Source organism: Stenella coeruleoalba, assembly GCF_951394435.1.
Source record: "Stenella coeruleoalba genome assembly, chromosome: 16".
NCBI lineage: Eukaryota > Metazoa > Chordata > Mammalia > Artiodactyla > Delphinidae > Stenella > Stenella coeruleoalba.
In genome coordinates this window covers 21,339,586-21,353,538 of record NC_137162.1, presented here as the reverse complement: position 1 = coordinate 21,353,538, position 13,953 = coordinate 21,339,586, and the positions used below count along the sequence as shown (strand labels likewise).

Genomic DNA, 13,953 nt, shown 5'->3' with positions numbered 1-13,953 from the left:
GTTGAGGTATAAAAATACTATATGTGTATATATAAAACAGCAACAGAACTATACCACATTTCTAAAGCAAATGTACTGTGCAGAGGACGCTACACAGTTTAACTTAAATGCATTTATAATCCTGGCATCACTTCCCACTCTTTTCAAGGAAAAATATTTAAATAATTTAAATAAAAGTCACGGGGTGATATTTACCGTTTAGGAATTTACATTCCAGCACTTTACCAGCACATCTGCTTGTGGTCTCACGAGTAGCCTTCCTTGAAGCCTGCTCACCGTCAGTTCATTTGGTTTCAAAAGGCGCTCGGAGTTTGCAGAAGACCACCAAGAACTGTGGTAAGAGTCTTTGTTGGGATCGGTTACAAAAATACCAAGTCGTCATAGACCAAAACGCTTCAACGCCACCACAGAGACGGTACAGAACAGAAGTGCTCAAACCGGAGGAGCAGTCAACGGGCCCAGAGCATACGAAAGCTTTAAATATAAGTTAAGTATATACAGAAGCCAGGCAGAGGAATTTCAGGAGCTTCCTCCGGGTCAGGAAGCATCTTTCGGGAGGAGCCCGGGGCCTCAGGCTGAGGACTGGGGAAGAGCCCGACCAAGAAAGGAGCCACCAGCTCAGGCCGGTTCTCAGTGACTCACTCCTTGAGAACAGTGCCGGCTGGGCCTTGGCGGGTTCACCGAGGGCCAGGCCGCAGGTGTCCGCGGCTTCAGGCTCCGCGCAAGTCGGGCCCCGTGCGCTTGGCTGCGCCCTGGAGGCCACCTGGAGCCTGCGCGCTGCGTCGGGGAGGCGGCAGAGCGCCTGCAGCCTGAGGCTCGCGCTGTGCCGAGCGCTTCTTTGGCAACTTGAGGTGCGTCCAGGCCACCTGGGCACCAGCACGGACGACACCGGGCCCAGGGCGGGGCACGACTCTCCCCACAGTGCAGGCTGCGACTCCAAGCAGGGAGGGCGCCAAGGGAAAGCCAGGAGTGAGGGTGGGCCAGACCCGCGGGAGCCCAGCGCCGCGGCTGAAGGTTCTGGGCCCTGGAGAGGCTGGGGTCAGGGGCGGGGCCCCCGGGGTCAGGGGCGGGGCCTCCACCGACCGCTAGCCAATGCCCCTCTGCCCCCAGCCAGCTCATGCTACTGGCTACGGTACTAACCTCGTCTGAAGGAGTTTCGGAGCTGGCCCGTGCCCTCCTCTCTCCAAGACTACCCTGACTCTCTTCCTGGGGTCCCAGGAGACACACGCCACGGTGACCACACTGAAAGACCCCGGACGCCTGCGGCAGGCCGGGCCCACCGGCCAGAGTCAGGTTAGCACATTGTTTTGGGAATGCCTGACCTTTGTTTTGGAGCTGTGGCCCCATGTGCCGCAGTTCAAGACACTACATTTCTTTTCTCTTTTCTTTTCTATGCCTGTGAGTCTATTTCTATTTTGTGAATAAGTTCATTTGTATCATTTTTTAGATTCCACATATAGGTGAAATCATGTGATATATGCCTTTCTCTGTCTGGTTTACCTCACTTAGTATGATAATCTCTAGGTCCATCCATGTTACTGCAAATGGCATCATTTCACCCTTTTTTTGTGGCTGAGTAATTTTCCATTGTATGTGTGTGTGTGTATATCACTACATTTGTAATAGGTTTCCAAGTGGTACTCATGATGTGGTTCACTGCCACACTTCAAGAAGCAAGTTATATGCTATTCAATATCTATTCCTAAAGCTGTGAGTTAGGTCCATTTTGACCAAAACATGTGGGCCAAGAGTGGAGAAGGCATGATCCACCAAAGGAAAGTTTAACTATTTCTGATGGAATTTTCTGATGAGACTGGAGTTGACAGAACCAGCTTTTGTTATTATGTGTAACAGCTTATAGGCATGTTCATGTTCGCATTGTAACTGTCTTTAAAATTCTGTACTCTGGTGAATAAGGAGCATCATTTGCATAGAGATTGTCGAGCAGGTGGCCAGCAGCTTGCCAGTAATCAACAGCCAGGAAGTGTTAAATTTACTTTTATCCTTTGCTTCCTTCTTGTGAAATAATAAAATTGGGCATGATTCTTAAAACATAAATTACAAAAAAGTACTGTTTAAAATATCTAAACAATAGTGATTTATTGATAAGGGTTAGTTTCAATGGATAAAAAGTTGCTATGTAAAATAAGTTCCCAAAATACATTTCTGTAGGTAATGAGTATCTCTTAGTAAAAGAACAATTATCTACTAACAAAAGTATTTATTTAGATTTGGGCAGCAAAACAAAAGGGGATTTAAAAGTGTAACAGTGTAGGTCCACCCATACCTGCATAACCATTACTAGGTGGCACCTAACCCTCAGTAGTAGTTTTACTCAAGCATGCACAGGGTTTTACACTGATCACTTGCAAATGCAGTTTTTAATAGCTTTTATTAGCATAGTTAATAATGTCAAAATAACTTAAATAATTGACCTTCATGGAAATGCTCTAAAGTCATGGAATGTTTTTTCTTTGTTACAACTTTGCACAATGCGACTAAGCTCTGTGTGTGTGTGTGAGATAGCAAGTCATCCTGTTATTTTAGAGACATAAACAGCAGAACAAGAAGAGTGGTGAGACGCTAGTTCCCTTGACAGGGCCAGATTGAGCACAGATTCTGTCTGTGTGTGTGAGGTCAAGGCTGACCCAGCAGCCTTGACCAGCCTTTTCCTATGAGAAGAGGGTATAAGGACGACCTGGGTGGAGGTAAATTTTCCGCCAGGGTGAGGGGGGTGTGTATCTGCTCTTGTTTCCCTCAGGACCAGGTTAAAAAGGCCAGAGGGCCCATAACACCCTTGACCAAGAGCACCCCAAGCTGGCTTTGTCTGTGCCTGGAGCAAAGCCATGTTCTAGAGGGGAAACTGTGGTGCTCTCTGGTCACCAGGAAGGCCCCAGGTGTTCAAGAACAGCCTGCAGTAAAGCTCACTGGTTAGCAAGCACTGGCTTTCCTCAGCCCAGCTATCTCTGCAGGGACGTCAAGGAGCATCCAAGGCAGCCAGGCTTCAAAACAAGAATTAACATGATAAAAATAGATGCCAGCTATTTCAAGCTGAACAAACTTGCCCCTTTCTTCCTCCCTGTATCTCCATTTTATCCTCTGTGTGGGCATGAGGTGTGTGGGCTCCCAAGGCCAGATGGCGCAGCAGCTAAACAGCCAGAGTGAGGAGTCCAAAGTTAACTGGAAAGTCATGTCTTATATTCTCTCAAGAAGTTACATCCCTGCCATGTTATCAGATGGTGAAGTGTTGTTTTTCCTCCAGGGGACTTTTTGAGAACTTTCCCTCTCCCTGAGATTCCCAGGTTGTAATTATTAGCCCCAGAATGAATTCCTAAGACTTCCATGTTCTCTTGAAATAACAGTGGCCTTTACAGTCAACTAACCTGTTCCCTTCTCCCTCTCTCTCCTCCCAACTGTATCCCAAGGTTCACAAAATTTTATTTTATTTTAAAATTTTTATTGGAGTATAGTTGATTTACAATGTTGTGTTAGTTTCAGGTGTACAGCAAAGTAAATCAGTTATACATATACATAAAGCCACTCTTTTTTAGATTCTTTTCCCATATAGGTGATTATAGAGTATTGAGTAGAGTTCCTTGTACTATACAGTCTTTGTTAGCTATCTGTTTTATATATGGTAGCGTATATACGTCAACCCCAATCTCCCAATGTATTCCCACCCCCTTTACCCCCAGTAACCATAAGTTTGTTTTCTACATTTGTGACTCTATTTGTGTTTTGTAAATAAGTTCATTTGTACCATTTTTTTAGATTCAACATATAAGCAATATCATATGATATTTGCCTTTCTCTATCAGACTTACTTCACTCAGTATCACAAACTCTAGGCCCATCCATGTTGCTGCAAAATTTTAAATGAAGATATTGACTCCCAGTCTGTTGCCTTGGCCTCATTCCCAGGTACTATATCATATCAAAGCAACATGAAACATCAAGAATAAAGACCTGAGGCTATGGCTGAGTAACTGAGATCCGTGCTTAACTCACTTAGTATCTCAGAAGTTCTATAGTTGACATGAGTTCTGAAGAGCCTACCAAGAACCCTTCAGTGATACCTTAGGTTGTCCTTAGTCACACTTTTGATGACTCAGTATATTTTGAATCACTCTAAATAAATCCCTGTTCAGCCTTGAATGCTAAATGTTTTATACCTAAACCATATCTTTGCCTGGGTCCCGGAATCTCCTACCCCCAGCTGCTCTAATCATATAACTCTCTGAAGCTCTTTCCTCTCGTTGCCCTGCTCCCCACTAAGGTCTTTGAAAGAAATACATTATTAGTTGCCATATGTACAGTTAAGGAAACCGAGGGTCAGAGAGTTAAGTAATTGTTCTCAACTCATACAGATACAAGGGCTAATTTGAACTCAGGCCTTTTCAACATACCACACTTAATGTGTTAACTTTTCCAGGAGCCAATTTTCCTTCTGAATAGTTGCTGTCTCAGATTTGGAACTCTTAGAGAACAGTAGTTGTATCTCATTTGCTCTCAAGTGCTCAGCACCAGGCAGAATGTCTGGCCAAAATGGCTATTCACTAAATATTTGTTGTATCAAAGAGATGGACAGTAAGTGGTGAAGATATTTTGGTTTGGGAGGAGATTTTAGCTCCCCCTAATTCATACTCAAGTTGACAGCCCTATATACCTTCAGTAAGGAAACAGAAGTATCTATTTGTGTGGACAGCACGGGCATGCCTAAGTACTTCCTAGTTTGTGCTTTCAGGGCAAGAAGATACATAAACCAGGACAATTACTTCCACCTTCGCATTCTCCCCTGGTTGACTGAACATGACCGCAGTACCTCTACATATTCACTGAATAGGAGAACCTTAATTACTTCTTTGACCAGTGGCATTTACTTCCATTAGAAACCCTTGGAACCTGGTACTTAATAGTTACTGAAATAAACTTAGAGTTACAAAATATCAGAAGATGATGTAATGGCAAAAAGGAATTAGTCTAATTCCTTTATGTTATTGATGATAGTATAAAATCAAAACGGGTAGGGGTACTTGCCCGTAGCTATCAAAGCAACAGGCTACTTTTGCTAGCTTGACCAAATTGAGATAGAAAATGACTTGCCCTCCCTGCAATCTATTATGCAGATTGAGATTGAATATAACTGCTGTGGAGAATGTCAAGAGCAGTTAAACATTTGACCCAAAGAAATTCAAATTAAATATGAAAGTGGTGATGGGGCCCTTGAGGAAATACTTCTGCCAGACTTGACACCCCGACCTGTTAAATATTAACTACTCATTGGTTAATGCCCAGGGTCAAGAATATGGATGTCTAACAAGAAGGGCTACAGGGAAATGCTTTCTCATCATGAACCAGGGTTAATGTGGGCTCTTACAGGAGACTCAGGTGGCTGTAATATCAGGAGTGTTAGTCACACAGCCTGGGTTTTGTCACTTTCAAGATTATATAACACATGGTGACTGAGAGACTTAACATCTAAGGTACTGACACATGTCTTTCAGTTTTCTGTAAATGTATGTATGTATTTATAATAAAGAATATGAATATGTATCCCAATGCAATATGTATTAGGATGTTGACATAATGGAGAATCACTGGATGATATTTAAGAAATATAAATATAAATATAAATAAAATATAAATATAAATAAAAGAAACATAATTATAAAAATCTGTAAACTAATAACTGTCAAATGACAGTATTTATAACGTTGCATCAAAAAATCTGGATTCTGTCATCCTAAACATATACTTTTCAAATGTAATTTGTTGTTTTTCCTGGAAAACATTAAAAGTAATTTATTTTACTGTCTATGCATGTAGAGGGAGGAATGTCATTAGTGTTTTCTAATGATTTTATATCTTTGAATCCTGAGGCAGAGAACTCGGGAGGAAGAGATACTCATTCAGCCTAAGTTTTGACAAGTGTTTTATTTGAGAACTGGATAATTATTGATCTTATAAGACCTGGCCAGCTTCACTATTAAGGCAGGAAGAAAAAAAAAACCCCTAGACTGTCATGGGTACCAGTATAGTCAGGCACTGTGCTCAATTCTTCACACATATTATATCATGTCATCCTCATGACAATCATAGGAGTAGATATAACTATCTTAATTTTATGGTTATCGAAATTGAGGCAAAGAGAGCTTACATGACATAAGTACCATGCTCTTCCCTTGATCCCAGGTGTCTAAGATTTGCTGACTGTGTACACACAAATAAATCAATGACACATTAATAGGGTTGTTAAGTAGCTGTCATGTCACAGTAGTAGTGATACTGGAATAGTCAGCACATCCTCAAGAATGACCCGGCCATATTTAAGGTGCCAAGCTTCCATTAGCAAAACTATTGTGAGGAAAATTAAATTTACTGACATGTATACAACCATAGATTCAGATATATTTTATCTTGAAGATATCCTTGAGACCTTTTAATCAAACTATTCCTTTTATAGAGGAGAAAAATGATATTCATGAGGTGACATGCTTTGCCCAAAGTCACAAAGCAAGTAGGAAACTGAGACCTCAAGATGACTTAATTACAATCCTGGTTCTCTTGTGGCTATTCCACAATTCTTCTATTAACCAGTCAGTTACAGAGTATAGAGACAAACAGTTTTGAGTGGCATTTTCTGAATTCCATTACTTGACTCTGGGAAAGAATATCAGGGATCTAAGAGTCATGCAGCCAAAGCCTGGAGTTTAGAGGATGTGGTGGAACCAGAAGTCAAATACTATTAGCATTGGACACTGGACGGACAGATTATTGGTTTACCTTTTCCCTTATTCATGAAGCAAATCAGTAAAGAGTAATAAACCTCCTAATTTAGAACTGTACACAACATTTTGTAGTAACCTATAAGAGAAAAGAATCTAAGAATCCGAAAAAAAAAGTTATATATATATATGTGTGTGTGTGTCTGTGTGTGTGTGTGTGTCTGTGTGTGTGTGTGTGTGTGTGTGTGTATCTGAGTCACTTTGGTGTACGCCTGAAACTAACTCAACGTTGTAAATCAACTATACTTCAATAGAAAAATAATCAGAAAAAAAAACTGACTGTGTCATAATCAGACATAATTTATAAGCTCTCAAAGGTTAACTTCTTCTTTTATGAGAGATAACTGTCAAAGAAATTCCTACCTTTAAATTTTTATGTCTTCAATATTAAAGAATAAAAGAAAGTAACCACTGCTTTGGCTTCATCATGAAAGAAGCCAAACTATTTCTCTGGGCTTTAGGCTTGCTGTTATCCCTCACAGTTAAAAGGCCATGACCACAGCAACCACAAGTTTATTTCTGTGACTCCTTGCAATAACCTCCTCCATTAAAGGTATCCAAAAGAATCTTTTTTATTACAAATCCAAGAGTATGCTTAATGGGGGCAAAAAAGATACTCAGGACAATTTTAGCCAAGTCCAGAGTATGTTAACAGCAAGACTGGGAGGAACCCTTGTCCAACACAGAAAATACAGATGTCCTGCTACTCTTCTTGGACTGAGGAAAAAGATAAGCAAATATGTCTGAAACAAAGCTCTATTTGCTAAGCAAAGGACAACTTTGGTTGCAGAACTCAGTCATTTAGAACAAAGCAGGGAACCAACTTTATATAGTATTTTGGGGACGCATGGGTTCAGGGATTGCCAGACATTTAGAGGCACAGTGATGGAAGGCTGGTTTAGAGACTGGCTGACTTTCATAAACAGGGTAGAAATGAGGGTGAAGAGAGTGAGACAGGGTCATGAGATCTAGGGCTGCAGCCTGTCTTTCATTAAAATTGTATTTTGTTCAGTATGACTTTTTTGCAGTAATTTTGATTATTTAAAGATATTGCTATGTAATGTAGGCACGCTTCGAGATAGTATTGGTTTGGTTCCACATCTCCATGATAAAACAAATATCACAATAAAGTGAGTCACACAGATTTTCTGGCTTCCCAGTGGATATAAAAGTTATGTTTACACTATACTGTAGTCTATACAGTGTGGAAGAGCATTGTCTAAAAACCAGCGTACATACCTTAATTAAAAAATACCTTATTGCTAAAAATTGCTAACCATCATCTAAGCCTCAGGGAGCTGTAATCTCTTTGCAATACTAACATCGAAGATCACTGATCACAGATCACCATAAAAATATAGTATTGAGTTTGAAATATTGTGTGAATTACCAAAATGTGACACAGAGGCACAAAGAGAGCAAATGCTGTTGATAAATACGGCACTGATAGAATTACTCGAGACAGAGTTGCCCTAAACCTTCAATTTATTTAAAAAAACACAATATTGGTAACATGCAGTAAAGCAAAGCACAGTAAAATGAGGCATGCCTTTATCCTGATTACTGAGTTATTTGGTATCTCCTTAAATTTTGTGCCTGAGTTGAGTGCCTCACTCACCTCACCCTAGTCATGTCTTGTCTGAAGCAGGGATACTGAAGTAGGGCTGCCATTGACTGAGGGGGATTGGTTAACATCCAGTTCTGCAGTTACTTGGAATTCAGGTCAGTGAACAGTATGTTTTTTTAGAGGGTTGTAGCATTTTATTCTCATTATATTACAATTACTTTTTAAATTTGAGTGATTGATTATCTACTACCATGTCTCAGTATTTCAAGCCAGGTATTGAAATGCTGAGAAAGATAAAAGGTGGAGAGCATTCTTGTAATCTCTCTTACCTTCTACTCAGCGTCTGTTCTAAACCTGCTCTACTTTCTCTATATCTTAGACTTACACCCTCACCTCCTCCTTCTTGAACAATTTAAAACATGCTGTCTCCTCTGTCTCTGTTTGCAATCTATCTCTGTCTACAATGTCAAAGGCATAGAAAGCTACACTTCTGTCCAAAACTAATTATTCCACCAACGCATTGAATCCCATGCTCTTCCATCTTATCTTTTTTTTTTTGCAGTCCGCGGGCCTCTCACTGTTGTGGCCTCTCCCATTGCGGAGCACAGGCTCCGGACGCGCAGGCTCAGTGGCCATGGCTCACGGGCCCAGCCGCTCTGCGGCATGTGGGATCTTCCCGGACCAGGGCACGAACCCATGTCCCCTGCATCGGCAGGCAGACTCTCAACCACTGTGCCACCAGGGAAGCCCCATCTTCTCTTTTTATTTTTTTCTTTCAACTACAGTTTAGACTCAAGTATAGTTCCACGAGTCTATCTAATATTATAAAAGAAGCATTAATTGAAAACCTCATGAATCTAGTTTTAAATCTCAATTTTTAAAAATTTTCAAAGTTATTTCAAGTCATTTTTGCTATTTCTATGTCTCACCTCCATATACCCCCATGGTTCATGATAAACGTTTTCACCATCACTATGCACATTACCAATTTAGCTTCTCTTCACTTGCAAGAATCACTGATAACCACTAATACCCAAATTCAGTGGAAAAGGTAAAGTCTGTATATTACTCAAACTATGTAAATTTAATACCAAATATCACTGACCATTTAATCTTCAAATCTCCTTTTCCTTGACTTCTATCACCATCTGGATCTTCTGTTTTTCTAATTTTTCCTCTGTTTTTCTTCCTCATTTTCTATTTCTTTGCTCATCCTTTTTTTTTTCTCTACAAATTCTCATTCCTAATCCTCTTTCTCTAACTAAGTAATACATCTGGACAATCTTTAATATGACAATGACTTAAAATATGTTTATGCTAATGACTCACAAGCTTACCTTACCAACAAAGACATCTCCTTGGTGAATCACACTCATATTTGCACATTTCACAGGAAATATAGGAGGAAGACAATTAGCTTATCTTTAAATGTGATGAGTTATTGGATCATCTCGTTTGCATTATCTCAGTTAAGATGATCGCAAATTCCTCGAAAATAGCCCTTAACTTTTCTTTTACTGTTTTCCAAAGCCAAGTATTAATTAGTTACTATTAATAGTCATCTCTTCCTTTCTGTATTTCTCTGCTCTCATCACTTCTCACTTGGCCTATTTAAATAGCCTCTGGAGTAGGTATCTGACTCCATCTTCTCTACTCTCCCAGGCGATCATCCAGAGATCCAAAAAGGAGTCTTCAAAATGCAAATTTAACCAACTACTTGATTAATATACATATTGGTGATTTCCATTTTCTATAGGACAAAGTCCTACACATAAATGAAAAGACCTTTCATGATCTATCCCTTCACTCATATTTGAACTATACAATATATTGAGCAAGGTGCATAAATCTTAGGGATAAAACTCAATAAATTATTATATGCATATACCTGTGTAAACACCTACAAGATATAGATTACTTCTGTAAAACCCTCTTGGGCTCTTTCCCAGCCAGTGTTTCCCCAGGGGTATCTTCTATTCTGACTTCAATCACCTTAAATCATTTCTTCTTGAAGATCATCTGTAGAACTGTACAGTATGTACCCTATGCCTGTCCTCTTTTATTAAATGTAATATTTGTGACATTGATTTACATTATTGTGTATGTAGAACTAGTTCATCCTGACAATGAAGAAAACTTCTTACTCTGATCTTTATTGAGGTAACTTTTTCTTTTCATCTGTATTCTCATTAATCAAAGCATTATTTCTTTTTTCACCAGTTTATTTAATTTACTCTTTCTCATTTTTAAGATCAGGATTGAAAGTTTTTGATGATTCCCTGACATAAGCAATGAATTCCAGCCAGATGCAAATGTGTCTTGCTCACACTTAGTAAAAATACATGTTACGATCTCTACCTGTTAAAACTAACCAAAAATATTAGTTGTTTCTTCACTTACAGACTCTTTTCTCAAATCACAGTGAAACATGTGATGGTCTCTGACCTGGTGGGTGAATGGAATTGTTTAAGAAAAGTAGGGGTCAGAGAGTCCTGCAGAGTGATCAGACAGAATAGATTAAGTTCTGGGGTAATAAGGAGACGGGTTAATTACTTCAACCAAAAGGCACACCGTTCAAAGGAATTTACGTGATTATTTCTCTGTGAATGAAAAATAAAATACTTGCAAATAAGCCTCCTTTCTCGGAGCCATTGATTAAAATACTGTATATATTTATGTGTGTTGTTCTGGAACAGAATGTAGAGAGGAGGAAGTGGAAGAAAGAAAGTGTAATTAACATATACAGTTTGTCATCTGGATATTTTTAGATGATGAAGCCCCCAAAATGTTTGAGAAGGGCAGATATGCAGAAGGGCTTTGGAATCCAAGCTGGGTTTGAGTTTGGACTTAACTCTCACTCTGATCAAACCATTCCTCTCTCTGAACATTAGTTTTATTCATTGTCAATAACACTGGTAATAATACCCACCACACAGGGTTGTCCAGAGTGTTAAATGAGAGGGTGCCTGTCAAAATGCTCCACCAATGAAGAATTCCTCTTAATTACACTATTGATTAATTGAACCACAGTGGGATTTTTATTAAAGGTTCAGAGTATATATTATATATCATTTGGGTTAGGGAAGTTTTCTGGAATGTTCTTCAAGGCTGGTATGTACCATAATCATAATCAAAGTCTTACAGTAGTAGTAGTAGTAGTAATAGTAGTAGTTAGCACTAGTAAATATATCGGAGAAAAATCATCTTAAACTTTTAATGGCAAAACAGATACTAATTTAAGGTTATTTATACTTTTTGGTTGACAAAATACATGAACAGTGCAGGAAGTGATACATAATTAGAGGAGTTTATTAGAAGATGTTAGCAGGACTTAACTGTCTGTTTCCACACAACATTTTTCTTTGATCACACCATCAGAAAGAGAACTAGAATTAGGATACGAGTTCCCAAACACTGCATTCAGGTAATCATTCATGAGATCACGTCACTTCTTTCTAGTGAATGATTTCCCTTAGTATCCCCATCCTTCTTTCCTTCCAGTTCTTGATAAATTTGACATCAGAAAAGCAGAGACTCTTGTGTATTAATGTTATTGATTTCAACAGAAATTACAGAATTCAGCTTAGAGAAAAACTGAGCTGAAGAGAAAAAATCCTTTTATGATCTCTTTGTCTTTTGAATTCTCTTGTGGCTAAAACTAGGGAATTCCTGACAGCACATCCACCATAACTTTGTCCAGTTGAGTTTTAAATAACTCATATTATTGGCCTTTTACAATTGCTCCTGGGAACTTGTTCTGGCATATAATAGAACTGAATGTTAGGAAGTTCTTCTTGATATAATATACCTGGGCTCAATTTTGGGGGAAATTTCTTCTGCACAATTTCACCTCCATAAAGAAATCAATGGGAGTCATAAAAAGAAAAGAAAGTACTTGTCAGGTGGATAGGATGAGGGCATTGTGGGATAGGGTGGGGGGAAGCAGCACTGATCGGACATTTGCCAGGGAAGAAAGGAGGTGGGCAGAGTCAGCTTACATCAAAAGAAAAGGCTGGTTGGAGAGAAAAATCGTTCCTCCAAGTGAATCTTAGAAAGCGACACCACCCCTGGAATCAATGGAAAATGCTATCCCTAATTGATGGCACTCTCTTAGCTGAAATGATCCTCAAGATGCTGACTTTAGGAACATCTAGGGGTGTGTTTAATTTTCATATTGTTAACCTCAAATTAATATTTAATCCATTTAAAAACCCGTTTCTATCCAGGTTAACAGGCATAACATGGCAAACATCAGCTGTGGGAGCATTTGGGGTGGGAGTGGAGAAAACGATTTAGCTCTCCTCCAGGCTTTAATAAGACTGTTACATTCTCACTGAGACCCTCTTATCTCCACCTCTCTCATCACATTTCCATGATTATCTTCTTTGAACTTTGAGTCCTCAACCTCAAAGCAGTGCATTTGAGAAAGTAGTGACACAAGAGCACACATACAGAAGACAAGATAACTCTATGGAGCCATTGTTTTTTCTTTTTTTTTTTTTCTTTCCCTGCCTATTCCAGCGGTCAAGAACGTTTTCTCTCGATGGATTGTATAAAGATAAAAGTATCAGATAAAAATTTAGGGTACCTTTGGGAAAGACATCTAAAAAGGAGAGAAATTCACAGTATTATTCATGCAAGCCAAATTTAGGCATGCTTTAATTCAAAGTTAAGTCTTGCTATATTTTATATATATATACATATATATATATACACATATATATATGTGTGTGTATATATATATATATATATATAATGTACTGAAGTTTCTAGACCCCAGAAAGTTCAAATTTAATGGGCCACATTGCTTTTGGGCTAAAACTCAAATTTGTTAATTTGATGAAGAGAACACTGCGTGATCTGGCCCTTGTCTGTCTCTCCAGACTCACCTCTGACAATTCTAACCTGCCTTCTGGCCACACTGGCCCAGTGTGGACTTTGTCAAATGTTCCATGTCTCCTCCTGCTTCAGGGGTCCCACGTGCTACAGTTCTCTCAGGTTTTACTGACTACTCCCCTGCCCTCCTTCATCCTCTTATCTCTTCTACTTACTTTTGGGAGCATTGCTTAATTTTCATATTCTCAGGAAAATCACCATCAGATTGGGTTCCCTTATTTTGCTGTGAGTTCCCATATGACACAGCCCTTTTCCTGTAAAACAGGTGTAATTAAATATAGTCACACTAGAAAATATATGAATGTGTCCCTTACTAAAATGTAAGCTCCATGAAGCCAGAGTCCTTGTCTCTTTTGTTCATTGTTAAACCATTAGTGCCAGCTCAGTGCCTGTTGCATTGTGGAGCCCTGCATTCTTTTGTTGAATAAGTATGCATATTACAGCTTATAATAAAAAGTGGCTATTTATAGCAAGGTGTGACACATCTGGGAATAGCTGAATAGGACCTTTAATAACCACTGGTTTTGAAATGAGTAAACAAAGTCTTTCCCAAATGTAAATTAGTTTGCCGCCTGCTTGAGTCATCACAGTCATGCTCTAAAAAGCAAATACACGTGCTTCCCACAACACAGCTAAAATAAGCCCACATAACCATTTAACTTCTCCTCAACATTCTTTCCATCTATAATCTGTTTTCCTCATTTT

At 39.3% G+C, this 13,953-nt stretch overlaps 1 protein-coding gene across 1 annotated transcript in view; it reads left to right on the top strand.

Moving 5' to 3' along the window:
- Window positions 1-203: 203 nt before the first annotated feature.
- The window catches only part of LOC307174970 (uncharacterized protein), an 84,052-nt gene continuing 70,302 nt past the window's right edge, over window positions 204-13,953 (top strand). Inside the window, exon 1 of the mRNA XM_079899646.1 lies at window positions 204-1,293. The gene's annotated coding sequence lies outside the window, so the exon portion shown is untranslated. The remainder of the gene's footprint in view (window positions 1,294-13,953) is intronic.